The sequence below is a fragment of the Saccopteryx leptura genome, chromosome 5 (assembly GCF_036850995.1).
Source record: "Saccopteryx leptura isolate mSacLep1 chromosome 5, mSacLep1_pri_phased_curated, whole genome shotgun sequence".
Taxonomy (NCBI): Eukaryota; Metazoa; Chordata; class Mammalia; order Chiroptera; family Emballonuridae; genus Saccopteryx; species Saccopteryx leptura.
In genome coordinates, this window is record NC_089507.1 from 207,949,695 (window position 1) to 207,976,064 (window position 26,370).

The window sequence follows — 26,370 nt, forward strand, 5'->3', positions numbered from 1 at the left end:
CCTTTTTTCCTCTCCTCTCCTCTTCCCTCTTTCTTGAGAAAATCTTGTGGTGAACTGTGAATTATATTGTACTAAATAGAACAAACAATGCCTGTAATGGAGGGCCTGAATTGGGGAGAAGTGATAAAGGGGCAAAAAAAAGGGGGGGGTATGGACCCACAAAAAGCAAATAAGGAAAAAATTTGGGTCAAGAATAAAATGATTTGGCCTGACCTGTGGTGGCGCAGTGGATAAAGCGTCGACCTGGAAATGCTGAGGTCGCCGGTTTGAAACCCTGGGCTTGCCTGGTCAAGGCACATATGGGAGTTGATGCTTCCAGCTCCTCCCTCCCTTCTCTCTCTCTGTCTCTCCTCGCTCTCTCTCTCTCTGTCTCTCCCTCTTTTCTCTAAAATGAATGAATAAAAACAAATAAAATAAAAATAATTTAAAAAACAGAATAAAATGATTTGCTTTTAGGTGTTGGTTGACTAAGAGTTATGATGAGAGGAATAAGAGGGAAATAGGAAAATGGGGGGACAAATTAAAAAATTATTATTGTATTTAATGGAACAAGAACTAGATAAAATGGAGAGCCAGGGATGGGAGCACTGCTAGTGAGTCAAAAAGGTGAAGTAAAAAAACCCCAAAATGCCACAAACATAAGTTTGAGTCCTAGATAAGATAATTTGTTCATTATTGAGGTTTGAATGAGAGGAGATGTAAAGGAGAAAGGAAGAAATTAATATAGAGGGAGAAAAGAAAGAGAGAGAGAGAGAAAAAAAAAGAGGGAACCACTAAAAGAAGAAAAAAGAAAAAAGAGGAGAGAGAGAGAGAAAGAGAGTTAAGGGTTTTGGAGTGCAACCCTCATAGAGAGAAAGGAAGAGGAAAGAAAAGATAATGGGAGATGTAACACTTATGGGTAGTGTAGTTCAAGGAGAGGAGAGAGTAAGACCAGCAGAGAGTTAAACGACCAAATTGGAGGAGGGAAAAAAAAATCAAGAATGAAGATAAGAGAAACAAATGAACAAATATAATAAAATGGGATAGGTTATAAAGTCTGCGGATTATTCTTGATTTTGAGAGGTTATCTTCTTGCTTTTTCTTTTCTCTCCCTCTTCCTGGTCGGTGACTCTGTACCCCGGGTTCTGCCCCTTTGGCACGCTCAGGTAGAGGTTTGCAGTTGATAAGTCTCTATGGCAATGTCATGTATTGTGCTTTAGTCTTGTTGGCAGTTGAGGCTCATTAGCATTTATAGGCTCCGACAGTGAGAGAATCCGTGTTCCCGGAGCCTTTCTCCTAGTCTTTCCTTCCTCAATTAGTAGCCTGATAATCCAGCTGTGGGGTTGCTGCTGCCTCTGCCTGGATAGTAAGAGGCTCAAAGAGCTGGCAACTCCCACTCTATTCCCACTCAGCACAGGGCTCTGGGTAAGGCTTAGTCAGTCAGAGCTGCTAGCGTAATCAGGCGGGGCTTCCGCCCACTCAAAGACCTCTGGCTCTGCCACTCTGTCCGGTAACACGGGCGGGCGCCCACTCCCGGGGCATTTGGAGGAAACTCTCGCTCACTATCTGCGCGCGCAGACCAGGATATCAGGCCGGAAGTCTCATACTCTGAGTGAAACCCCCACCTGCACGGAAAAGTTCCAGTGTTGGAATTGGCTCTCGCTCCGTCCCCGTGCATGGCTTTTTCAAGGTGCTGGGGCGGCCCGAGATTCCGCTTTTGGCCCACACAAAGGCCCCTGACTCTGCCCCTCTGTGGGATAACACGGGCGTGCACTGCCGAGGCTCTCGGAGGAATCTCTCGCTCACTATCTGTGCGCATGGAAAAGTTCCAGCGTTGGAATTAGTTCTCGCTCCATCCCCGTGCGCGGCTGTTTCAGGGCACTGGGGCGGCCCGAGATTCCGCTTTTGGCCCACACAAAGGCCCCTGACTCTACCCCTCTGTGGGATAACACGGCACCCACTCCTGAGGTGCTGGGAGGAATCTCTCGCTCGCTATCTGCACGCGCAGACCAGGATATCAGGCCGGCAGTCTCACACTCTGAGTGAAACCCCCGCCCGCACGGAAAAGTTCCAGCGTTGGAATTGGCTCTCATTCCCTCCCCGTGCGCGACTTTTTCAGGGCGCTGGGGTGACCCGGAGATTCCGCTTTTGGCCCACACAAAGGCCTCTGACTCTGCCTCTCTGTGGGATAACATGGGTGCCCATTCCCGGGGCTTTGGAAGGAATCTCTCGCCCACTATCTGCGCGCGCCGACCAGGGGATCGGGGAAAATGGCTGCCCCACTTGTCCTTCTTTGTCTGGGTTTGGCGCAAGTGTTAGCTTGTATTGACTGGGTTGCTACAGGCACAGTTTTTCCTCAGCTTGGATCTCTGTGCCACAGCCTGGTTCGGCCGTTTGTACCACGGCCTGGATCTATTCACCCCCTTTGCCCGCCTTAGTTTCTATATTCTCAGCTCCCAGTGAAAGCAGCCTTATTTAGGTTAGTGAGGAAGGTGAGCATTTCTTACTCCCTATTTCCTTCGGGGTTTGATTATATATTTAGCCAATTTTTCGCTCGACCATACCTTCGGGTGTATTGCGAAACATCTGGAGGCTCCAAGGATAGGTTTTTCTGTTTCTGGTTGAAGATCTTGTTGAGTTTTGGGGCAGATTTTGGTATCGCTTCCTACCGCGCCATTACTCTGACCCTTCTGGCCTTTTAAAGCAAATTCCAGATTGCCCCATCATTTCATCTGTAATACTTCAGTATATAACAGCATGAATATTTTAAATTTTTGTATTGAATTATAGTATACATAACAAAAAATGAAACCCACAGACACAACAGTATGGTGATTACCAGCGGGAGAGGGGGTGGGGGGAGGCAGAAGAGGATATGGGGGGTAAATGGTAATGGACGGAGACTTAACTTGGGGTGCTGAACATGACCACACAATACAATATACAGATGATTGATTATAGTATTGTACACCAGAAACCTATATAATTTTATTAACCAATGGCACCCCAATAAATTCAATTTTTTAAAAAATGAACATAAGTGTAGAGGCTGGTGAATTTTTACAAACTGTACAGACCTATATAACCAGCACTCAGATCAAGATACAGAATATTACCAGCACTAAACAGTGGACTTTTCTGGGTGAATTCAATGTTAATCTGCTACTTATCCATTACTAAATATTCTGAACCTATTCTGGTGCATAACTGAAGCCATTATGGTATGTCTGCAATTTAATTAGGCAAATATAAGTACGTTTTCATTCCAGATATATAAAGCACATTTTGACACTGTTAAAAAAACCCCAAAAACCCAAACCAAGTATTATTAGTCTCAATGAGTTGATTACTTCACCATTGCTCATTAGATATGTTTAGATAATTCTAAATCCTAATATCAAAGACTGTGTCTTCCAAATAAGTCACAAAATTGAATACTGCAACTAGATATTACATTAGGAAATTCTAATCAGAGGTGAAAGACAATGGCAGCAAAAAGTAAGCCTTGACATGAAAAATAATTAGGCTGTTTTAGTTTCAGTGAAAAATAATGCCCATATATTCAATCCAGGTTAAGAAGAATGACTTGGATATGTTAACAATGACTGAATAATAGAGGTTTAAAAAAACAGTAATTGTAGTGCCATTAACATATCTAAAAAATAACAAGTTATGTGATACCATCTAATATTCAGTATATAAAAATTTTCCTGATTGCTCAAAATGTCTTTTTAAAAAATTCATGTTTTGGTCCTAGCGAGTTGGCTCAGTGGTAGAGCCTCAGCTTGAGTGTGTAGATGTCTTGGCTTCAATTCCTTCCTGGTCAGGGCACACAGGAGAAGTGCCCATCTGCTTTTCCATCCCTCCCCCTCTCCATTCTCTCTCTCTCCATCTCTCTCTTCCTCTCCCACAGCCATGGCTCAGTTGGAGCAAGTTGGCCCCAGGAGCTGAGGATGACTCCATGGCCTTGCCTCAGGCCTAGCAACGGAGCCAGGGCCCCAGATGGGCAAAGTTGCTGGGTGGATCCTGGTCAGGGCACATGTGGGAGTCTGTCTCTGCCTCCCCACTTCTCACTTAAAAAAAATAAATAAAAAATTATGTTTTAGTTTTAATTGGTTGCCCACATAAAAATTACAGGTTTAGAAGACATATTTTTAATGTCTTTTATTATTTTTACATAACCATGGCTTTCATATAGTACTTATGCTCCGTGTTGCTAAGTTATTAACAAAATGTAGTTGTTTCTATCATAATTATTGCATTTGTGGTAAGAAGAAAGATTTTTTTTTTTTTTGTATTTTTCTGAAGTTGGAAATGGGGAGGCAGTAAGACAGACTCCCGCATGCGCCCGGGATCCACCCGGCACGCCCACCAGGGGGCGATGCTCTGTCCATCTGGGGCGTTGCTCTTTTGCAACCAGAGCCGTTCTAGCACCTGAAGAAAGATATTTTTTAAACTGATCCAATCAACCTTTCCAAGCCTATACTAACTTGGTCTAGTACAAAACCTACTTGCAGACACTGTTCTTGCCTTCCTTCTGCAAAGCCAACTGTACTGTTCTGGATTTGTCTTTCTAGGGCAGCATCTCTCCTCTATTTCCACATATTTTTAAAGATTTTTTTGTGAATTCTGTTCTCTGACCTTCCCTTTTTCGTGTAGGTTACCCACCTTGAGGTTATACGACTCCCCTTTCGATAGTGGAAGGAGCACTACATGGGGGAGAAAGGCCTGAGTTCAAATCTCAGCTCCACCACTTACTTAACTGCATGACCTGAGGCAGTGTACTTCCCGGATTATGAGTAATACATTTCATTGCTTTTCAGTGGCCTGCATCAAACAATACCACAAATTGTTCAAAATATCCTAAAGCTCCCCGAACTTGTAGGCAGGGAGGAAGCAAATTATTGGATCACTGCTTAACTTCCCAAATTACAGTTGAGGGAGCATTGCCTACGGAGCCAGGACGGGAGGCCCCTAGATGAAGAAGGGGGAGAGGAGACACAGGGAGGAAGATGACTAATGTTTACTGAGCACTTGTAACTACTTTTCTGAAACATGTGCCTTTGGACCTCACAGCTGCTCTGCTGATATGAGGATGGGAGAAACTTTGGCTCTGCCAGCGTGGCCAAGTGGTTAAGAGCAACAGTCTGGGTTGAAATCCTGCCTTTCCACTGTGTGACCTACAGGAGATTCCTTCACCTCTCTGTTTTTGATTCCTCCTGGAGATAATGAGCATTTGCTTCATAGAGAGTGTTTGTGAGGATAACATGAAATACATGTGTCAGGTGACAAGCACAGTACCTGGTACATAATCCCCATTGAATAAAGCAAACTGTTATCTATCTATCACTTCTTTATAGACAGTCTTTTTAAAGGAAGGCTGTGGAGTTTTAGTAGCTTAATACCTGAGTTGTGACAAGAGAGTTAGCAGATTTTCCATCAACTGTAACAGAACTTTGTCAAACCCGAGTGCTCTTCTTTCAAACTGGTCGTCTTGAAATGCTCTTACTTTACTCCATTGTTGCCTTTGCTCGAAATGTATTTGGACTTCACATTACTAGTTTTTAGTCTATAGGTGCATTTTTGATAAAGTTACAACTAGGATAGAGGTGAATACATACATTGTTTATTTAGTTGTTTATTCGATGAACTTTTATTCACCACCTGCTATTTGTCAGATATACTGTTAGACATTAGGAGTATAGCAGTGAACAAGTAAAGGTCATTTCCCTGTGGCATTTGTAATCTACAGGGCAAAAAGCTTTCATCAGCATCTTGGATTGTGTCAAAACGTGCCAGTACTGACGTGGCTGGGTAGCTCAGTTGGTTATCCCGATATGCCAAGGTTGTGGGTTTGATCCCTGGCCAGGGCACATACAAGAACCAATTAATGAATGCATAAATAAATGAAACAACAAATCAGTCTCTCTCTCTCTCTCTCACTCACTCTATCACTGTCTCCCTTCCTTTCTCTAAAATCAATACATTAAAAAAAACTTTAAAAATATGACAGTACCAAATAACATTAAAACAACTGAAAGGAAAAATGCAAATTTTGGAATGTGTTATAGATATATCCAGTACTTTTATTGGTACAAGATCACATCCTTGATATGTTCCCTTAAGGAAGACAGATGCCTTCTTTATGGACAAAATGAGATGTACCAAGGGAGACATCAATCCAATGATGTAATCAGCCCTTTAAATTCAAATTTGGAATAAAACAAGGATCTCCTTTATTTTCTTTCTGTTTGACTGTGACTTTGGAGTCATTCATGAACTTAAAATAGGAAGCACAGTTATATTGAACAACAGTTGTGACTAAGTTATTCACCAGTGGCTTGGTGATGACTGAGAATGGTTATATATTCAGTAGTATTTGTTAGGTTCTATTAGTTAGCATGTCTAAAGTGTGTTGATTTCTTCTTAAAACATTGCAAATGTTTATGTCCATTCAGCTTAACACCTTAATGTTAAATAATTGCAAAATACATACAGTTAAAAATATTACAAAGTCCTGAAATTCAAAGGGGCTTTAAAGATAATTTAGGATAGTTGCCATTCCAGTGCAAAAATGTCCCCAGCCTACACTCAGCACCTCTGGTGTTGGAGAATGTCTAACTAAAGACCATTGGTCAGGGGCATAAATATATATAAAGGTGGGAATTTGTCTACTATAAGACAGGAGTGGAGTGGTAGTTCTCCATGGGAAACTTTTGGCCCTATCTGTAAGCATAACTTTTTTTTTTTTTTCTTTTCTAAAGTATCATTCTGGTCAGCTAAGGACTTGTTTTCTGTAGTCTGCTTTTTCTGCCTATGGACTTCTAGTTTGTTACCCTTCTGGTAAACTTTGGCATCGGCTGGGGAAATAGCCCAAATTCTTTTGTTTTCTAAATTTGTAGTTACTTAGAGCACACAATTCTAACCATGTATTTCTTTAGCAAATGTTTACTAAGCATCTGTTGTGTTCCAGTCATTGTTCTAGGCACAAGGGGTGATAGCAGTGAGCAAAAAGTCACTACCATCTTAACGATTTCAAATTCATGAATGAGTGGCTCTAATGTTGCAGTCAAACACAAAGTAAAGGAAATGAATCAGGTCTGCAGGAGATGAGGCTGGGTTTGGGGTGTGTTGAGCTTGGGAGGCAGTGGGCCATTCAAGAACAGAGATCCTGTGGGCAGCTGGCTCTGTGGTGGAAAGAAAGCTGTCTCTGGGGGCTGTTGGCATGTAAGGTGGGGCTCGGAGCAGTTGGAGCAGAGGAGGTCAGCGTGGGAAGGGAGTGGTCTGAGAACAGGAGAGATGTTGGATGGCCTGATTCGTGGCGCCTCATTAGTACCAAGTAATTGTCCTGCATTCATTTATTTGATCAACAGCTGTATTCCCTTTTTACACAATTATGTAATAAGCATTCTTTATTCAGTAATTGTAACATGAAGCAAGTACAATTTTCTCATTACTTTGAGGGAACTAACTCTTTTCTATTACAAATGTTTAAGAAGTGGAGGTTTTTGTGTAATAACCTTTTTTTTTTAAATTATATAAGTAATATACAAACATATCTATACTTATTAACAGCCAAAATATACACAAGTATAGAGAATGAAGTTTGTCCTTTTTTCTTTCCTCTTCCCATCCCTTTTTCCCCACCCCAGACTTTATTTTCCATGACTTCCATGTACTGTTTCTAAGAGAAGCTGTGTTCTGAACAGAGTCTGGGTTAGAGATTGGAGAATGCAGTTCCTCATGTTTGTCTTTGATTCACAGTGACCATGGATAAGTTATATTAATGTTCACTGTCTCCCCAGGAGATATACTTGCCGTCACCCTTAGTAGTGGGTGACCCTGCTTTTTAGAGGAAGTCATTTAACTGCAGAGTTAGTAGATAATTAAAGCTCCATATTACGGACTTTTGCCAGCTGGACAGATGCAGGTGAGGGGAGACCTCATTTCCAGGGTATAGAACCTCACTGGCATGGGCATCGTGCTTGTGCACACGCACAGAACAGGACCTCTAAAGAATTAGGAAGTATCTTTGAAAATGCACTTAATTTTGAATGTTATAACTTATACCAGTCTTTAGTTGATCAAAATAATTATCTTTAGGGAATGTTAATGAGAAGTAGTCATGAGACACTGTTCATTTTGTTACATTGCTTGTTTGCCCAGTTTATTAAATGTAATGGACTAGTTTTCTAGAGTTGATGTTTAGCCATCATTTAGAGGTGGACCTCATTAGAGGCATTGAAAACCTAATTCTGTCCAGTGAGAAGAGAAATTATGTGACTGCATTTGGTGTTGGCAGTATATTCTGGTTCCCAGACTTTTTTCAAAATTTTTTATTTTTTTTATATTATTCCTGTTTCTTTTAAGAATTCTTATTAGCAGTTGCATTATACTTCATAGTCTATTTGATCAGTAATTGTCAAGATATACTGTAAGTTGTACAGATTTTTTGATCAACACTGCATCTTATATCTCAAATTGACTTTTTATTTCTTAATGCCTTCAAGGTCTATCCATGTTGTTGCAAATTGCAAGATTTCATTCTTTTTATGGCTGAATAATATTCTACTTCATATGTATGCCACATGTTCTTTATTCACCTATCAATAGACACTTAGATTGCTTATTAGGCTGCAGTGGACATGGGGGTATATATATCTTTTTGAGTTAGTGTTTTCATTTTCTTTGGATAAATACCCAGAAGTGGAATTGCTAGATCATATGGTAGTTCTATTTTTAATTTTGGGGGCTATCTCCATATTGCTCTCCGTAGTGACTGGACCAGTTTGCACTCCCACCAACAGTGCACCAGGGATTCCCTCTTCTCCATGTCTTCACCAATTCTCATGATCTTTGTCTTTTCTGTAATAGCCATTCCTACAGTACGAGGTGATAGCTTATTGCAGTTTTGATTTGCATTTTCCTGATGACTGGTTATGTTGAGCATCTTTTCCTGGACCCGTTGGCCATCTGTATGTCAACTGGTAGTTTTTAAAAGCTCCCCAGGTGATTCTGATGTGCATGCAACCTGGGCTGTGAACCCTTGTTGTGTGATCAGAGTGGTAACGGTAGCAGGTTCCCTCAGCAGAAGTAGGAATTATTTTTCCAGTACAGGATCCTTGGTCCAGCAAAGTGGTCAGGATATGCCTCCAGGGTTCTGTATGGGTACGTGCCTTGTCATATGTGGTGCTATTTCTTCATCATGTGGGTGGCCCCCTGTTGCTGATGTCCCACTTCATTAAAGAAAGTTGTTCCCACAGCTTAGCTTTCTCAGAACATTGGAGGAGGCAGACCTTGATTATACTCCTCTGGCCCACTTCCACATCCAGCTTCCACTGTCTCTGAATTGGGTTGTGTTTTTTCCCCAAGGTTCTCTTAGGCACACTTACATTTTTAGAAATCTCTTCTTTCGCTTGGTTCAGGTTAAAAGTGCCTCTCCATGGTTAGGTCTGTTGTAATTCACTTCTGATGCCTTTTTTTTTTCTCTCCAGAACTCCTCACCATTATCTTAATGGCATCTTTTCTATTTATCCTCTAGTGAACACATTTTTACTTTTATATTTTTATAATATATGTTCTTACTGTTATATCATTTGTCATGAAGCAGAAGTCCCCAAACACTTTTGGTTACCTCTGAAAAGTGTTAGATAGCCAAGGAATTTAGCAAACTATTCATAGAAGTGATTTAAGCAAACGAAAAACTACTTCATTCCATTAGTGAAAAAATGCATTTAAAGTTGTAAGATACCCTTTTCCCATATCAAAGTAGTGAAGTGTGTTTGGGGAGAGTTACGGTAGGTGATGTCTTGGGGAGCTTATGAGGGCTGGGGAGTAGGTGTGAGAGAGACAGAGACTTTTCATGCCATCGAGGGTGTAGCAGCACAGACATTCTTACGTACTGCTTGTGGATTGCAAATTGATATAACTCTCAATGCAGTTTGGCAACAAGCAGCCTTAAAAATGTTAATATTCTTTGGCCTAAGGATTCAAATACTGGCAACCAATCCCAAGGAAATAGTCATAAGTTAAGCAAAGTTTATATACAGAGATGTTTATCTCCATATTAGAAAGTAAATAAAAACAAAAACAAAATGAACATTTTCAAGTGCCTGACACCAAGTGATATTTTTAAAAAGTTTTCCACTCTGTTCGGATAGCTCAGTTGGTCAGAGCATCAGCTGGAAGCGCAGAGGTTTCCACTCTGTTCGTATAGCTCAGTTGGTTAGAGCATCAGCTGGAAGCACAGAGGTTTCTGGTTTGTCCCTGGATCAGGACCCATACAGGAATAGATCGATGTTCCTTTCTCTCTCTCTCTCTCCTTCTCCCTTCCTCTCTTGCTAAAATCAAATATTTCCATTGATTTGAGAAAGCGAGAGAGGAAGGGGTGGGGAGAGAGAGAAGCATGAACTCGCTGGTCCACTTAGTTGTTCCATTTAATCGTGCACTTGTTGATTGCTTTTATGTGCCCTAACCAGGGATCAAAACCGTGACCCTGCAATCTCGGTGTGCCCATTCAAGGCTCTCTCCACTAAGCCACCTGGCTAGGGCCAAGTCATTGTTAAATTATGGTACAGTACATATGTGTGAGGGGCTAACAATTCTACACACAAAATGAAACTACCAAAAATAAATGTTTAGAGAGACCTTAATGACATAGGGAAAATGCTTATGTAGCTTTTAATGATGCTAAGTAGAAAGACATATTCCAAAACAAATTTATCCAGCATATCAACTCTATATGAAAAATGTATCTACAAAGAAAAGTAAAAGTGGTAGTGATTGTTTTTGTGAATTGAATTATGTGTGTGTTTCCCCCTATAGTCTTATACTCTTGAATTTTCTGCATTTCTGCAATAGGTGAATGATAATCAGGGGGAAAAAAATCAATATTATTTTTTTAATTGCCAAGTTATCTCACAGAGAAATAAGAATGGCCAATAATTACATGAAAATATTTAACCTCATTAATAAAAAATGTAAAGAATACTCAGTGACACAAAAAAATGTTTGTTATGTATATTTAAGTGAAAAAAGTAATAATGTCTACACTAATCCCAATTTAGTTAAAAAAAATTTTTTTTGTGTGTGTGTATCAAAATGTGGACAGAGCTTATGTTTGGGTAGTGTATATTTTTCAGATGGCTTTTAATTTTCTTTATGCTTGTGTTTGGATTATGTGAGTTTTCTTCACCTACAGTCTTATTTACTCTTCTGTATTTTTCAATTTTCCTGTAGTGAATGTGTATTGCTCTTAAAATCATGGGAAACTTTTTTCACTCATTAAAAAAATCAAGTTACTTTTCAGCTCTTAAAACATGCTTAAAATATTTAACTAGGATGTTAGAGTAGCAAACTTTGAGAGGATTCTTTAATTCAGTCTTAAGAATTAAATGAATACATTGATATAAATTTCTGTACTACTTTGAAGAGATTTATCTTTGTTTTATTAAAGAAGTATTTTGTCTCTTAAAATGTTAGACATAGCTGCAACATGATAGAAAACAGTGTTTTGCCATTTTTATAAAGACTTTTAATGTTTATTTCTTAAAATTGAGATGTAATTTGCATACAGCAGGTTTTAAATGTATAGATCAATAACTATTTGATTTTTATTTATTTATTTTAGAGAGTGGGGGGGGGAGAGAGAGAGATAGGTGGATGGGGGGGGGGAGCAGGAAGCATCAACTCCCATGTGTGCCTTGATTAAGCAAGCCCAGGGTTTTGAACCAGAGGCTTCAGAGTTCCAGGTTGACACTTTATCCATTGTGCCACCACAGGTCAGGTTTAGATCAACAAGTTTTAACAAATGTTTTACCCATATAAATGCCACCCAGAGGTAATCTCTATTCTGATTTTTACTACCATAGATTAATTTTGTTTCTTTTTAGTACGTTACATAAACAGAATCATATAATATATTCTCTTTCATGTCTAGCTTCTTTTGGCTCAACATGATCTTGAGATCTATCTATATTGTGTATATCAGGAACTTGATCTTCTTAATTGCTGAGTGGTATTCCATTGTATGATTACTACCATTTGTTTATCCATTCTCATGTTGATAAGGATATAGGATATGCCCAGGTTTGGACTGTTTTAAAGTCAGCGATGGCTAGTTTGTAGCTGTGTCAGAAATCCTAGCACAACCTCCTGCTCCTCTTTTCCTGTGGAGCAGTGCTTACAAATCTGGCATTTGCCTAACAGTTAAGGGCTTGTTTCCAGGAGCTTGTAACCAAGACCACCACAAAGAGAGCAGAGAACAAAACTAAAGTGGGTCCGCCAAGTCCAGGACAGATGCCTCAGGAGTTCAGCTCCTGGGCACAGAGTGGCAGGCCTGCAAATTAACTGAAGGCTCCTTTTACAGAAAGGAAAGAAAAGAACACAGAAAGCATAGCACTGAAAGAGCTCAGAGCACGCAGTTGGGACTGAGAGCCAGTACCACATTGGGAGCAAATCACAGCAGTTGTTTGGGGTTACTCAGAATGCTGAGCACTGACTACACCGCGAGCAGGGCGGGGTGCTTCCTCACCCCAGCTGGCCCTGCAGCAAGTGTCACTGAGTGCCCATCTGGGCTCCCTTCTGCTGGGCTTCTGGGGTAAGGAGTGCCAGATGACTGGAAGCATTTGCTGTGCAGCCCCTTGCTGCTATTCCAGTACAGGCTACATACAACACTATGGCTTTGGGGGCAGGTAACTGGAATACAACTCCCTCTAACACTTAAATGGTTATCATCCATCCAGACACTCAGTGTATTACCCAAGAGCAGGAATTGTGAGTTCTGGGTTTAAGAGGCCCAGGATGTCTCTGTGACATCTGGGAGGGCCCAGCACTCCCCCACCCCATCTCACTCTTTGTGGAGTGCATTTCCCTTTGTGCTACCACCAGTCAAGGAGACTATGGCCTTCATCCCATTTCCACGGGCGCTGCCCCCTTGTCCCACCTGTCCCCTGAATCTTGACATAGAGTTCAGGTTAACTGAGTGCAGATAGAGCTGAGGAAGTGTGGCAGGAGAGATACAGTTAATTCAGTTAGCACGTTGAAAACACTCTTAGAGGATGGGACATTGTATGGGCCCTGAAGGCAGGCCCCTTACAAGGCAGTGGCAGGATCAAAGAAGAGGGTGCCCTCTCCACCTGCCATGCTCTAAGGGCTTTCTAGTTCTGGAAGAATTGATGGCAAAACTCAGGCCAACAGTGAGTGTACGACGGATGTTACACTGGCGGCTTTGCTGATACCTGTACTGCAGGACGCTCCGAGGCTTGGCGGGAGGTTCAGCGACCAGCAGGCCACTCCATGCATAGCTGGGCCGGCTTTCCCTTCCCAGGACCGTTGTCTGCTGCTACTTCGCTGCACCAGCTTCTTACCTGCTTATCTTCCGGCCCCCACTTCTCTATTTTTTTTCCTTGCCACCATTTTTCTTGCCCTCTTCAACTTCAACTTTCTGGTTAAAAAGAAAAAACAAACATCAGAATTTGCATTGGCCAATATTCCCTGCCAAGACACTGACCCTGAGCACCTGCCAGAAAATATTTTTATTGCCTTTAGTTTTGTTATAGATGACAAAATACGTGGAATTAAATTTCTTTTCCTCAGGATTTGGTTGTTGCTTATTTTAATACCAGATGGTACTTTCTGATTCAAGTTATTTATAAGCGGTTTGATTCCTAAAACTGGATCACCTTGGACCCTGAGTCCTAAGTGCCACATGTGTGGAGAGGAGGTATAAAGTGAAGCTCTGAAAAGTTGACACCAAACATGGAGAGTGAAGTAATCACCACTCCTCAGACTAATACTCTCTTGGTCTTAAGATGACTTGTAATTTTGGGGAATATAGAATTTCCTTGAAATTGATAGTCTTAGGGAAAGCCAGTTATTTTTCTTGGGTTACTGGGTTATCTTCTGTTCTAATTTTGATGTGATAACAAAGACAGACTGTGTCCAGCCCAAGTTGCATTTCTAATTTCAAGCAATTGTTTTTTCCATAGATCTGAGCAAGAAATTTATAGAGAAAAGACTTTTAAAGATTTGTTCCCAGCCCTCCCAACTATAGCTGATATTTTAAGCTCTAATGAGTGTATTTGAAGCACAGCCTTTGGTAAAGCAGCTATTGTTTCATAATCAATTTGGGAGATTTGAACTATATCAAAGAGAATTCATGATACCATTCTATGAAATCTGTTAAACAACTTACTCTTACCAGTGAGCATGTAAGGCTCAGAACTGTCAATTCCTCTACGAGAAACTGAAGATGATGAAAATAAACTAGAAACCAGGGAAATGTAATCTCTACCAAAATCCTGGTAGCATGTTTTGAAGAAATGGAAAAGTTGATCCTAAAATTTATATAGAATTGCAAGGGACTCTTAATAGTCAAAACAATCTTGAAAAAGAAAGATAAAGCAGGAGGATTCATGCTTTCCAAGTAAAAAAATATATACAAAAATCAAAACAGTGTGATACTGGCATAAGGGTAGACAGATGGACCAATAGAATGCAATGGAAAGTTCAGAAATAAACATCCATACATCTGTAGTCAATTGATTTATGACAGGTATGCCAAGACCATTGAATGGGGGAAAGGTCATTTCTTCAACATGCTGCTGAGAGAGCTAGATATCCACATGCAAAAGAAAGTTGGGTCTTAACCCCTTACCATATACTAAAATTAATTCAGAATGGATCAAAGACCCACTTGTAAGAGCCAAAACTCTTAAAAGAAAACACAAGTCTAAATATTCATGACCTTGGATTTGGTAGTGGATTCTTAGAAATAATATCAAAATCATAGGCTACAAAAGAAAAAATAGATAAACTGGACTTTATAAAGTTTAAAACTTCTGTGTAGCAAAGGACACTATTAAGAAAGTAGAAGACAGAATGGGAGAAAATGATTTTCAAGTCTAATAAGGGCCTAGTATGCATAATATATTTTTAAAAACTCTTACAATTCAACATCAGAAGACAACTCAATTAAAATATGGGCAAAGACTTAATTGGACATTTCTCCAAGAAGGTATATGAATGGGTAGCAAACATGAAAAGATGGTTGGCCTCATTGATCATTTAGGAAATGCAAATTAGAACCACAATGTGATACCACTTCACACTCACAAGTATGGCTATGAGTTTTTAAAACCCCAAACAGAAAATAAAAAGTGGTGGTAAGGATGTAGAGAAATCAGAACCCTCATGTTCCTGCTGATGGGAGAGTGACATGGTGTAGCCACTGTAGAAAACACTTCGGCAATTTTTCAGAAAGTTATAGAATTCCCATATGACACAGTAATTCTACTTCTAGGTATATACCCAGAATAATTGGAGACAGGTATTCAAACAAATACTTGTACACAAATGTTCATAGCAGCATTATTCACAGTTGCCAAAAGTTGGGAAAGCACCCAGATGTCCATCAGTGGATGAACGGATGAGCAAAATGTGGTAAACCCATAGAATGGAATATTTTTCAGCCATAAAAAAGAATGAAGCTTCTACTGACAATGTACAAGAAACTCGAAACATCATGTTAAGTAAAAGAGGGTAGACACAAAAAGCTGCATATTGTGTGATTGCATTTATATGAAATATCCAGGAAGGTAAATCCATAGAGAAAATCAAGCACATTAGTGGTTGCCAGGGGCTGGAGCTGGGGGGGTGCGGGGGGTGGTGGTGGTGGTAGTGACTGCTTGGTGAGTTCAAGGTTTTATTTTGGGATGACTAAAATGCTTTGGATCTAGATAGAGGTGATAGTTGTACAACATTGTGAATGTATTAAATGCCACTGAATTGTATACTTTAAAATGGTTAACTTTATATTATGTCAATTTCACCTCACTCTTGAAAAATTACATCATATAGTTTTGTGATCTCATAAGTAGCTGTGACTGCTGTCATAGTTACCTTGTGACTGTTGGAACCCATGTGCTTTGTGGCATTAGTACACTGGGAAAGGTCTTTCCACCTGTGGGCAGGAAAACTTGAAGATGTTTGATTCCAAGTGGGTTTCTTTTAACATAACAATTAGGTAATATAGTTTTACTCTTTCACTTTTATTTGTAGAAGCTGGTAAACTTCTACCTTGGACAGGCCCTGGGTTTGAAAATGTGATCTAGACTGATATTGGTTGGTTTCTTTATTTAATTTGAAAAAACACATTTAAAATAACTTTGTTATTTGGAGTTGGAGCAACTTTTGATTTTATAAAAATTAAAAGTAATTTTAAAAAAGAATCTAGGATATATGTATGAAATTGCAGTAAGATTTTTCTGATAGTTTCCTGCTAGAGATTTTTGTGACTTTTTATCTAAAACTATCACAAGTGCTTTTTTATTTTAAATTTTTATTTATTGATTTTTAGAGGAAGAGGAAGGGGAAGAGAGACAGGAAGATTGATCCAGTCCTGTAGGTGCCCTGACTGGGGATGGAACTGGCAATCTCTATACTTCAGGACAATGGTCTGACCAACAGATATCCAGCTAGAGCACAAGTGTTTTTATTGTCAGTGGAATCGGTGTCAGGAATAAGAAAATTCTGTTTGGATCAATTAAGCAGAGCTTATTATGCAAAGACTGAAAACCTTAGTTTCTCATTTTTATCTTATACCTGTTTTGTTGTATGAAGGAGAGTCATAGTTTAGATTCTGGCAAAAGGTCTGAGATTGAAAAGAGCTTCTTACTCAGAAAGGTAGCACTGCTTTGCCAGTGATCATGAAGCTTTTCTCTGAGTGAAGTTGATGCTTTTGCCCCACAGGCCTGCTTCTGCCCCTGTGTTGTATGTGGACTTGTTTCTCCAGCAGATGTGTTTATGCTAGTTGTCCTACCCACTCCTACCTGCTTCCTCCTATGATCCAAAATGTACCATCCAGGCTAAGAGTTTATAGACATAAAGCAAACCAAGCTAACTGGTTTGTAGTGGGTCGAACCCACAGCTTTTGGCATCATTAGCATCGTGTCCCATTCAACCGAACTAGAGGGTAAAGCAATAAATGCCTTGTTTGAGCCAGGGCTTTGTGATTTTGAAGTTAGGAGGAAGCTGCTAAGCATAGCAGACTTGTTTGGAATAAATCTAATAAGCTAATGTAGTGTGTAAATATGAATAGTCAGCTTAAAATGATTATTGCTCTGACTTCCATAAAATAAAGATTTCCATTCTGGGATATACACTGGATAATTTTTTTAACTTATTTACTTATTTACTTATTTATTTATTTTTAGTTTTTTCATTGATTTGTGGGGAGAGGAGGGAGAGAGAGAGAGTGCATCAACTCATTGTTTCACTTAGTTCCATTTAGTTATGCACTATTGATTGCTTCTCTTACGTGCCCTGACCAGCGGTCAAACCTGTGACCTTGGTATGCTGGGACAATGTTTTATCCACGGAGCCACCTGGCCAAGGCCTGCACTGGATAATTTTTTTTTTTTTTTTTTTTTTTTTTTTCATTTTTCTGAAGCTGGAAACGGGGAGAGACAGTCAGACAGACTCCCGCATGCGCCCGACCGGGATCCACCCGGCACGCCCACCACGGGGCGACGCTCTGCCCACCAGGGGGCGATGCTCTGCACATCCTGGGCGTCGCCATATTGCGACCAGAGCCACTCTAGCGCCTGGGGCAGAGGCCACAGAGCCATCCCCAGCGCCCGGGCCATCTTTGCTCCAATGGAGCCTTGGCTGCGGGAGGGGAAGAGAGAGACAGAGAGGAAAGTGCGGCGGAGGGGTGGAGAAGCAAATGGGCGCTTCTCCTGTGTGCCCTGGCCGGGAATCGAACCCGGGTCCTCCGCACGCTAGGCCGACGCTCTACCGCTGAGCCGGATAATTTTTTAAAATAAGAAAAGACTTTTAAGTTGTAGAGAATTAAAAGTTAAGTTTTTCAATAAAGTGTTAATTAGGAAAATTTTCTGACAAGAGCTAATTTAGCTAGCTGTTGAGCTACAATACCATGACAGCAGCAGAAGAAAAATGAGCTAGGTGAACGAGACTGCAGCTCACGTGAGATTACATTTGTCCAGGAGCCTCTGCTTGTGCACAGCGCTTAGTGCATTTCCTTGCACAGTTTACTTAGTTTCCCCGTTTGGGCAATTCAAATAATAGAACTCACCTCAGAGAGTTGTTATAAAGATAGAATTAGTTAATGGAGTTTAAGGGCTTGGAACTGTGCCTGACACAGTCAAAACTGGCTGTGTGGCCTGACCAGGGGGTAGCGCAGTGGATAGAGCATCAGACTGGGATGCGGAGGACCCAGGTTCAAGACCCCGAGGTCTCTGGTTTGAGCACGGGCTCATCTGGTTTGAGCAAAGCTCACCAGCTTGGACCCAAGGTCACTGGCTTGAGCGAGGGGTTACTCAGTCTGCTGAAGGCCCACAGTCAAGGTACATATGAGAAAGCAATCAATGAACAACTAAGGTGTTGCAACGAAGAACTGATGATTGATGCTTCTCATCTCTCTCCATTCCTACCTGTCTGTCCCTATCTGACTCTCTGTCTCTGTAAACAAACAAACAAACAAACACAAAAAAACTGGCTGTGTGTATGTTAAAGACATAAGAATGGAACCACTTTGGTGAGGAGTGCTCTTTGGAGGGGCAAACTTGTTTACAGTCACAGATGCTTGTAGTCCCGACCCTCTACTGCACCAGTGCACGGTTCTGCCTGAAGTTCTGAGACCCTCTGGTATACTCTCTTCAGGGCCGTTTTACTGCTAGTGGACATCTCAGCCAAAGAAAATGCTTTGGGAAAGAAGTGAAAAACCCAAAAGCAGTGTTTTTTCAACTTTCCCAAGTAATTTTAAAATCACATGAAGCATCTCTGTGGTTTGTTGAAAACACAGTTACTGTCTCGATTTTTTTTCACCAAGAGTTACTGTGTGTCAATCATTAGCACTGGCAGGAGGGAACGGACATAGGGATAAGGATTAGAAACAAAGATGAAGATAACATCATTTTTGGCCTAGCCAAAACTCACGACCTAGCCAAAACTCACAGCCTAACCTGGCGGTCAGCAAACTCATTAGTCAACAGAGCCAAGTATCAACAGTACAATGATTGAAATTTCTTTTGAGAGCCAAATTTTTTAAACTTAAACTATATAGGTAGGTATATTGTTATTAACTTAATTAGGGTACTCCTAAACTGGCCAAAGAGCCACATGTGGCTTGCAAACTGCAGTTTGCTGATCACTAGCCCTAGCCCATTTGCGTACCTCTAGATTCTGTGCCAGGAAAACCACATGGCTTTGAATGGAAGAGCGTCAGAAAATAGCACAGCCTTGATGGTGTGCATCCTTGAAGCTGTAAGGCCACGGGTCAATTTTATCTTTTCTGCTAAGCTGTCTCAAACTTAGCTAGGAGGGAAAGATGGAAAATCATTGGTGGACAGAATGTTAAAATTATCAATTTTAATGAATCCTCTTGTTCTGATCTGTTATCAGAGGTAGTTGAGTTTGCCTTATTTCCATTTATACAGTGTATCTGTAAAGTCATGGTGTACTTTTGACCGGTCACAGGAAAGCAACAAAAGACGATAGAAATGTGAAATCTGCACCAAATCAAAGGAAAACTCTCCCAGTTTCATACCTATTCAGTGCAGTTCGATGTGGGCTCACGCACAGATTTTTTAGGGCTCCTTAGGTAGCTATCCCGTATAGCCTCTACAGACTCATCACTGACTGATGGCCTACCAGAACGGGGTTTCTCCACCAAACTGCCGGTTTCCTTCAACTGCTTATTCCACCGAGTAATGTGATTCCTATGTGGTGGCGCTTCGTTATAAACGCACCGATATTCACGTTGCACTTTGGTCACAGATTCGAATTTAGCGAGCCACAGAACACACTAAATTTTCCTCTGTACCGTCCACATCTCGACTGGCATGGCCGTGGGCTGCTCCGCTGTATACACAGTGTTATGTCATCTGCGCATGCGCACATGCTGCCATATCATCCTACAGAAACTGGGAGGGTTTTCCTTCTATTTGGTGAAGATTTCACATTGCTATCATCTTTTGTTGCTTTCCTGTGACGAGTCAAAAGTGCACCATGACTTTATAGACACACTGTATTTTTCAGTTTCGACTAGCATTTTAAATAGTTTTAAATGGGTAGTTTGTATTTGAATGACCTCTCTCTACTCTCCCCACCACCTTGGCCTTCCTGTTTGTGTATAGTGCTGGTGAAAATGAATTAGGAATGGAGATCGATGGATTGGATAACTGAGCTTCCTAGAATATACTTTATCTTTTTTCTCATGAAGTGATGACACGCTGCTTCTTTTATAGGACTGAACTGCAACTTCAGAAGCAACAAGTGAACCTCTAAAGATGCACACAGGGCTGCATAAAGTGAAGAGAGAAACTGGAGAAACCAATGAAGTGAGGAAAAAGTATGTTTCCCAGGTAAATAGTGTGCTTCTGAACTTTCTCAAGTTTCTTGCTGTAGCAGTTACCATGCTATTTAGTCCTTGTATTGCTGTTAAACTGTTTTTATTTTCTCCTCCTTTGGTTTTTATTGTTGAGCTCTTGGATCGTGTGACTCTTTTTTGAATTAATCTAAAAATATGTTTTGACTATGCAATTTAGGTGATTTCTTAGATCACCGAGAAAGCTGTGATATCCTAGGTTGACGATAGGGTATTATAAAAGCAGAATTGTGTGCTGAGACTGTGATGTGCAGGTTTAGGCCAAGGTCAAATTTTAGTCAGAGTGTAGAACTTACACTTCTGTTTTATTAAATGACTGCCTGGAAAAAGTAGAACATTAGTTTGAATGCCAGTTTTCCAAGCTCTATTCTACTCGGTGTTGGCACCGCCCTCAGGAATAGGGCACGGTTTTCAATGCTAAATTAAATGCTAAGACAAAGCAGACTGGCAACTGATCAATGTAAATGTACATAGCCTTCATTTGATGAAATGGATGTGCCCTAGTAAAGTTTAAAAATAAATTATTATTTATTTTAGTTGGGAATTTAATTTATTCTGTTATTCAGCCATTCATAAGTTTAGACTTTGGGAGTTTTTTGGTGGTGGTGGTGGTGGTGGTTGTTAACTTTTTTAAATAAAGGAAAGCTGTTATAGTACTTTTCATTATAAAGTTGACAGCCTTTTCCAGTATGCTGAGTAGAAATTTTTAGAGAGAAAGCGGAGGAAATTGAGTCAGAGCCATTGGTGGTAATAGTGCCAGACGCTCTGTGCACAGCATCCTGACTTAGACATGGCCACGTCACTCCTCCTCCACAAGCCTGGGACCCCCCAGCCCATGGGGAATGGTAGAGTCGGGAACTTTCTGCTTTCTAGTGGATTGCAGCAGGACTACTGTTGGATATATAATGTGTTCCAGCCCGCTCATTCTTTCTCTGAGTTGTCAGGTTGAGTAAAAACTATTTAGTGGCCTGTATATCATGCCTCTACACTAAAAATGGCATGGACGAGTTTATTTACAAGTAAACTTGTACACCCATTTTCTAATGCTCATCATCACACTGACTCCTGCCTCAAATCTCCTCCCAGATCTCCACATGGCCCTTGCCCCTCCTCCTTCAGGTTTCTGCTGTGGGGACACAGGTCATGGGAAGGGCAAAGCCAGTGTCAGTGTCGATACCTAGGACCTGGCCGCACCGAGGTGTCTTACCTAGCTCTACCTGGCCTCATGTTTGCCATTCCACTCCTACCTACCAAGTATGGTGTTTTCTTTATTCTATACATTGTGCTCTTTCTGTTTCACCTTTAAGACCTGTTCAGCTTCATCTTTCACTTTTGAACGCACATATCATTTAACTCAGCAATTGCATTTCTCGGACTTGATCTCACCTGTAGCCTCATGGAAGGATGCAGGAAACCCTGTAACACCTCAGCCTCTATAACATCCTATGCGCGCCTCCTGTCTCATTGCGCTTGGACTGAGACCATCTTGCTGTCATCATTCTGTTGTGTCCATAGGTCATGTCCCCTCCATAAGTAGCAACTCCTGCCTGTGTCTTGTGTTCCTTCCAGAATATTTCATTTTTTCCTTTCAAAATATCTAATTCCTTTATTTTTTAAAAAGTTACTCCGTGGTTTTTGTTTTTGTTTTTTTGGTTGATTGTTTCTTAAATTATTTAGTTGTGTGGGTTTTTTTGCAAATACTTAAAGCTATGCTTGTCCTTTATTTTTTCCCCATAGGCTATAGATTTTTTGTGTAGTGATTATGTACATTTTCTAACTTTCTTATATCTTGCAAAAAAAAAATGTTGGATTTTGTCTTCTGTTCAACCAGTCTTAAAGATTTTATAACTTAGGTGTGAAATTAATCATCTTTTACGGTTGATAGTGCATTTATGTTTTCTGTATATTACTTGCTTCTTTTTATATTTCTTATCTCTTTCCTGTTCTGTTATTTGAAATGTTTTCCCTTTTAACTTGAAAACAAATTTTAAAGGTTAAAAACTTTTGAATTCTCTTAGTGCTAGAAATAACATTTGTTTCTATATTTATTTACTATCATTAAAGCAAAAACAGGAACTTCCCTTTCCTTCCATATAAGGAAGCTCGGTTTCTCCCTGTTTTGGCATCTCCTCGTCCTAGTCCACATCTACCCTGTATATTTCCTTTCATGTTTTACATTTGTTCCGTGAGGTGTACTAATTCTTCTGGGCGTCAGCCTGTTATTCGTAAGTATATATTTTGCTGTTTGTAATTCAGTTAACAACCACTGAGGCCTCCCTCTGAGCTGGACGGACCCTGAGCTAGGTGCAGGAAGTACAAAGATAAAGGTAGTCTGCCCTGCATCTGAGGTCCCCTTTCTGGCTGAGGAAGTGACATGCATCAGATCAACAATGGCCAGTGATGACACGATGTGTCAGGGTCCTGGAGACACAGATGGAGGGAGGAAGGAGAGAGCAGGGAGCTGGTCAGTGAAAGCATCCTGGGAGCTGAGTGTTACTCTCTAGGTAGGACTTTGTGTGCAGATGATGGATGAGCCTGAAGGCACCCGGTGGCTGGAGATGAAACTGGACAAAGGGAGGTGGGGGCCAGATGGTCAAGCATCTTGAATGCCTGGCCAACAAGATCAGTTTGTATCCCGTGGGCTGCAAAGCAGGGGAGTAGCATGCGCAACTTTGTTTTTAAAAGGATAACTGTCTGTGAAGTACAAACGGCAGGGAGGAGGTCGGCTGAGAGGTTGTGGTATCCCTCCAGGTGAGCGACCATGGGAGCTGGAACAGGCGGGAGCAATGGTGGTGGAGAGAAGATGAGGTGTTTTAGGCAGAATGTAAAAATTCTAGTGCCTGACTCAGGTGAGATTGGGAATCAGGGGATGACTCGGGGCTTTTTTGTTTGTTTGTTTTAGGGAAGGTAATAATAGATGGTGGGAATATTGACCAACTTATGGAGGTGGGTATGTGGAGGGGTCGCAGAAATGGGTTTGGAGAGAGACAGAGAAGAGTTTGTTTTAGAACTTGCGGGGTTTCAGAAACCTTCACTGGGTTTAGGAAAACATATCTAGGAGCAGTTAGTGACCTGGGCAGGAAACTGGTGAGGTGTGGGGGCTGGAATAAAGATGTTTGACGCCCTTGCCCCAAGGAGGATGTCAAAGCCATAAGAATAGGTATACCGTCCCCGTCTCCCCCCCCCCCCCCCCCCCAGGTAGAGCATAGAGACAAACTATAAAAGGGCTCAGGATGGCCTCTGGGCAAAGACCAGAGTTTAGGTGTAGGAAGTAGACCTGTACTGAGTGAGCACTGTGATAATACCTGCCCAGTGTGAGGTGGCGAGAGCTTTTAAATGGCTCACTCTGTCTTCGCAATAGCCCTGGGTATGGAATTATTACTACTCTCCTTTGTAGGCCAGGAAACTAAGACTCCAAGGCATTGTTAGCAAGCTGGGAAGTGGGGCTGCACACCAGGCAGGATGCGGGACTGCGCTAGAGGAAGGGGAGAGGTAGAAACAGCAGAGTGGATGGACGAGGTGGCCCTCTGCAAGGGGCCGGGGCCGGCAGTGGCCATACATCCAGAGGTGCAGTAGAGTGAGGAGAAGCTAAGCCACTCGCTTTTGCAACTAAAGGACGGATTGTGGTCCCAGCATGCTCAGTTCCCTCTGAGTAACTAAGTCAGCTCATACCTAGGTTAGAGGACTGAGGAAATGTAGACAGTGGCTGCTGACCGCAGCTCTTGGGGACAGCTTGAGGGGAGGGATGACAAGGGCACCTGGTCCTGGTGGGGGAGAGGGTAGTATTTTGTTTGTTTACAGCTTGGAGTATTCTGATTTGCACATCTTTTCTTTTCTTTGTGGTCTTATATCTAAGATTGTCTTGTCTCCAGGCTTCTGTTACTAAAAAGAAAAAAAAAAAATCAAAAGTGACTCGGCTAGATTCCCTTCACATAATCTGCTTGTTTAACTTGCTTACTTGGAGTTCTTTTTTTTCTCTGTTTCTACTACACATTGTTTTCAGATGTTTCCACGCAGTGAGCGTCTTTGATTGCTGATTATGTGTAAGACCCTGGGGGCCCCTCCTTGTTTCTTCTCTGCAGCTTTCCATTCTGGAAGTGGTTTTCTTCTGTCATTGGAACCTTTGTTCAATGCAGCTTCCTCCAGAGCTCTAATTCATAAACTCTGTCCCCTTCAGATGATGACTTGTTCTTGTGTTCTTTGACAACAGGGGAATGTGGTGCTAAGTCTTACATGTGTGCTCTGGAACTGAGCTGCCTGGGTTCAAACCGTGGGTCTACCAGCTACTACTGAGTGACCTTGGGGAAGTCACTTAGCTTCTTTGTGCCTCTGTTTTCTCATCTGTAAACCGGAGGCAATAATAATACTTATGAGCAAGGGTTGTGATGAGGGTTGAATGAACCCACTGTGTGTGAAATGCCTGGAATGAACCAGGCCTGCCCTTCACTGTTGGTGGCCGTTGTTGTCCTGGGGGAAAGTAGGTGGAGAGATGACCTTTGCCAGATTGGCATTTGGAGCACACAAGTAAGTGATACATTTACAGAGTGAGCTTTACATGATGAACTAGAAAGAGACAAAGCCTGGGCACCAGGTAGCATTCCCACACATTTTTAGGGAGTTCAGCGATGAACAATTTTAACCTTGGCCCAGTGTGGCATCTGGAGTTGCAGGTGTCCACTGTGTGACCTTACCTTTCCTGTGGCAGTGTTCAGTTATTTTTCTTAAATATAGCCCATATAAATTTTATTTCTACCTTACTGAATAGTTCCTTCAAAAAATTATTTAATTTTCCTCATCCCATCTGCAAATAATAGATGTTGACCAATCAGTTTGCAAAATGGACTCGTCTGAAATCCATGGTGGGACTGGGATTTAATCAAGCCCATGGTATCTGACTCTAGAGAAAAGGTTCCCTGGAGTATGTACACATCAGGCTACCTATAGTGCTGTCTTAGTTCAAACTACAATAACGAAATACCACACACTGGATTGCTTGTAAACAACAGAGGTTGATTTCTCCCAGTTCTGCTGGTTGGAAGTTGAGATCAGGGTGCAGATACGGCTAGGTTCTGGTGAGGGCCCGGTTCTGGGTTGCAGATGGCCTTATTCTTGTGTCCTCATATGGCGGGCAGGGATGAGGGAACTCTCTGGGGTTCCTTTTATAAGGGGACTAAGCTCTTTTATATGGGCTCCCCCATCATGACCTAATAACTTCTCAAAGACCCCGCCTTCTAATACCTTCACATTGGGGGTTAGAATTTAACATGGATTGGGGTCGGGGGATAGACACAGATGCTCAGTCTGTAACGTGTACCAGTCTCTAGAAGTATGGTTATGAGCTCTTCACAATTTTTTTATTTTTTTATTTTATTTTATTTTTTTTTTATTTTTATTTTTTTTTCCTTCATTTTTCTCAAGCTGGAAACGGGGAGAGACAGTCAGACAGACTCCCGCATGCGCCCGACCGGGATCCACCCGGCACGCCCACCAGGGGCGACGCTCTGCCCACCAGGGGGCGATGCTCTGCCCATCCTGGGCGTTGCCATATTGCGACCAGAGCCACTCTAGCGCCTGAGGCAGAGGCCACAGAGCCATCCCCAGCGCCCGGGCCATCTTTGCTCCAATGGAGCCTTGGCTGCGGGAGGGGAAGAGAGAGACAGAGAGGAAAGCGCGGCGGAGGGGTGGAGAAGCAAATGGGCGCTTCTCCTTCACAATTTTTTTAACCATGAAGATATGCTATTTTTATAACAGAAGAAAAATAAAACCCGCTGAACAAAGTAATAACAGAGAGCTTGCATGACAGAAATAGTCAGGGGAAATCATGTCACCTAACCTCTTGGAGTTTTTAAGAGAAGTGAGGAGGCTTGTGAATGAGAGCCAGTATTCCTTTAAGAAACCCTTGGTAGAATTTGCAATTCAAATAAACTTCTTCAACATATTAACTGTAAAGGAAAGAAAAGGTAATGACTTCACAGTCTTACTCA

General features: G+C 41.5%; 1 protein-coding gene across 4 annotated transcripts in view; it reads left to right on the forward strand.

Moving 5' to 3' along the window:
- ZHX3 (zinc fingers and homeoboxes 3) overlaps positions 1-26,370 on the forward strand; it is a 102,536-nt gene that overhangs the window by 34,342 nt on the left and 41,824 nt on the right. For 2 of the 4 annotated variants that reach the window (XM_066387799.1, XM_066387800.1), the window contains exon 2: positions 20,247-20,363. The gene's annotated coding sequence lies outside the window, so the exon portion shown is untranslated. The remainder of the gene's footprint in view (positions 1-20,246; positions 20,364-26,370) is intronic. The other 2 variants (XM_066387803.1, XM_066387802.1) reach the window with 2 other exon arrangements.